The sequence below is a fragment of the Corythoichthys intestinalis genome, unplaced genomic scaffold (genome assembly GCF_030265065.1).
Source record: "Corythoichthys intestinalis isolate RoL2023-P3 unplaced genomic scaffold, ASM3026506v1 HiC_scaffold_23, whole genome shotgun sequence".
In the NCBI taxonomy this organism is placed as follows: Eukaryota; Metazoa; Chordata; class Actinopteri; order Syngnathiformes; family Syngnathidae; genus Corythoichthys; species Corythoichthys intestinalis.
In genome coordinates this window covers 5,904,291-5,907,860 of record NW_026651592.1, presented here as the reverse complement: position 1 = coordinate 5,907,860, position 3,570 = coordinate 5,904,291, and positions in this window count along the sequence as shown.

Genomic DNA, 3,570 nt, shown 5'->3' with positions numbered 1-3,570 from the left:
TTACCCCCTTCTCCCCAATTTTCATTTTTATTTTGTTTATGTGGTCTTAAAGTGCCTGTGACACGAAAAAGCATGTTTATTTCAAAATACACGCGGTATTTTATGCTCCTGAATGGTATGGACCGCTTGGATGTGTGTGGAAGCGATCGCTATATTTATTTAGTTTTTTGAATCCCGCGCCGTGAAAATGAGTGACTTCCGGCAACAGTCTCGAGTTGAGAAAGAGGGCACTGTGATGTGTACGGTAGAAGGAGTCCTCTTCACTATGCAGCCGTTCTGTTGTATGAGAAGAACTAAGGATTCAGCTGATTTTGCGGATTGATACATTTATTTTTTGCATCACGCCAGCCAAACGGCTGCAGAAAGATTTTGCTGCAGCAGGGAGAGGCGTGAGTCTTTTTGGTGTTTCAAAAGGTTCCCATTCACCGGTGGATATTGGCCAAAACAAGCCCTACCACTGTGGGACCATAGGACTTACTAGGAAGTGAGTAAACATTTTGTTTTGTATTATGTGAAATACTGGGATCATTTTAATACAGAGGTGGCTTGCATTTTGTGGCTGACATGTTCCTTGTCGCACATACCCCCGCCGGGCGAGCACTTTACTCGGCTTTTGCACTCTTGGTGTGCCCGATATTCTGTCAAATTTTCCACCCGATCAGAAATTGCAACTTTGTGTTAAAAATAGCCGCGAATACAGCGATTACAAAGTAAACACTACAAACTTTCTTTAAATAAAGCAGTACTTCTCAAATGGTGGGGCGCGCCCCCCCAGGGGGGCGCAGAGCGATGCCAGGGGGGGCGCGAGTGACCTCGGGGAACATGCTTTTTTTTTTTTTTTTTTTTTTTTTGCCGTACTAGAATAAAGTGTACTTGCACATCCACTCCGTGGGTGGCAGTGGCGCTCTCATTTTCAAAGTGCGTGCAGTATTTTTGAAGTAAGCAAGAGCACACGGAAGAGCTGGACTCACGCAGCGACCCACTGTCTTCTTCGGTTCTCACGTGTCCGGCCGAGAAGTGCCATTTTCGGCTTGGGATCGTCACGACCACCGCCCTCACCTACGGTTCTCCCTCGGCCGCCGAGAATGCGCTTTTTTCGGGCCGTTTGCCTTTGACTTTTAATATAGTGGGAAATGAGGAAAGACCACTGTTTACTGAGTCTAAAAATGATTATAGCGGAGAAGCCAAATCAGTTAAGACGCCACTTAAAGACATTAGACCTCAATCTCATTGATAAGCCGCTTGATTGTTTTTCAGCGAAAATGTGCCGAATATTGCCAATTGTCACAATCGTCCCGCTTTGTCAGTGTTATATCAGTAAACCAGTGAGCACTGTGGTGAATCAGCGAAAATAAAAACTTTCCTTCTGTCCAAAGACCTCCCCCCCCCCCCCCCCCCCTTCTATTCAGTTTTGTTTTTTTTCGGTCAAATTTTTTGGCATGTTGTCCTGAAGAGTAAATGTTTCTAATCAATTTGAATTTGTTATTATTTACTGATTTTATTACATTTTATTTTTCAGTATCAAATGGTCAAAAATGTACCTTGAGTGTATTTTTACAGTTTGGATGTGACTTTTTTTTTTTTTTTTTTTTTAACTTCAGGCAAATTGATGCGCGTTAAGTCTTTTCTGTTACAAGCAACACAATGTTAAAAAAGTTATACTTTATTATAAGTTGATCTATGTTACTTTTTTTCTTTAATAGAAAAAAAAAGGACACAATGTTAGGCTGAGGCGTACTTATAATAGTAATATAGACGAATGATACTATTTACAGTGGCGGCAGAGAGTTGGGGGGGGGGGCGCGAAACATTTACGTCTTCCTTGGGGGGGCGTAACAGAAAATAATTGAGAAGCACTGAAATAAAGGACTACTTAGGTTTGATCATTGATAGGCATGTAAAAAGCTCTCCTCATGCACATTAGCTGCACGTTGGCTGCACAACAACTGCAGCCGCCCTCCTCCGGGGAACGAGCTGTAAATTGCTCTCCACCGGGCGGTTTGCCGATCAGCGAAGACAATCGACACCCCAGTCGTCATGTCAAAAGTCCCGGGCTAGTTATGTGTGATTTTCCGCTTCGAAGACTTTAAAACATCACTCGGTTTGGGTTAGCATGTCGGCTAGCTGTCACGCCTCTTGGTTTGTTTACATTCTCCGAAGCCGGGTAAGGGAAATGACGTAAGCCTGATTTAGGTGTCATAAAATATCGTTCGGGAGGTGCGACAGTAGAGGTGAAGTCGACAGTTTTGACCATTATGGAGTAATTTTGCCATGTCGTCCTGAATAAGTGCATTTTTATTATTTCATATTCCCTTTAGCACAAGACTGTTATTTGTCATGACCATGCCATTTATTTAGCTATTGGGGAAAAATACTTGGATAAAAAGAATATCCTGTAAAAATATTGAAGTAGAGAGACAAAAACAATGACAATTTGCAGCTCTCTTCGTCGCGTTTTCGTCGTTGTGAATAATTCCCCCTCGACGGGCTGACTGGTCCTTCTCAAGCCATTTATGTAGCTATTGGGGAAAAATACTTGGATAAAAAGAATATTCTGTAAAACTATTGGAGTAGAGAGACTGAAACAATGACATTTTGCGGCTCTCGTCGCGTTTTCCTCATTCTGAATAATTCCCCCTCAATGGGCTGAATAGTAAAACCGATGAGCTCATTCTCCCGCTGACGTCATCCACCTGTTGGGGAAGCTAAAGCCCTATAATGGTAGGAGTGGCTAACTGGCAGATTAAAAGACTAATTTCTCGTCATCTGCGCTTTGCAAAATTGTTGTTTATAGTCGAATCGTCTCAAAATATGATTCTAATTCACATAATAGTACTATTTAAGACTTTTTTTCTCATGTCGTATGCTCTTTAAAACAGCCAAATCAGCTTTACATTTTTGTTGAGTTTGGCTGTGCTTGTGGACAAATTTATTTTTGTTATTCCCTGAGTAAAAAGGTTTGTCAGTTATGGTTAATTTATTTATTTAGACGGACAATGTTGTCTAGTCAATCCTGGATACTTAAAATATTATTAACAAGTTTATTGTGTGTTAACACAATTTATGTTCAAATAATGCCATTTAAATGTGCTATTTGCTACATTTATTCTAGTTTTCAAAAATCTTTCTTTAGTAGTATTTGAAAACAAAGGTTTGAATCCAACGGTGTATCACCTGAACCAATACTTATGAACGTTAGTAAGAGTCACTATAGATTTATTTTGCATTGATCATTTTAGCCTATCAATTAATTAGGTTCAAATTCCTGAGAAAAGTAGCCCTGACCCCCGTTCAACCAATCTGTTTGGTCTTCTTAATGTCCCTTCCCCAGTAAAAAGTGTACATGCCATCATATTGTCCCTACCAATGTTGATACCCAACCTGCACCCTTGCAACCGACCCATGGCTACACCATCTTTTTGCTTGTTTTTCCTCAAAAACATAAAAATCAAACAAACAAACAAAAAATACTGTTTAGATTGGACGTCTATCACTGTCTGAAACATTAAATGACAGCCATCCCAGTTCAAAAAAATTGACGTCCATCGCTGTTAACTGCATTGAATGAGT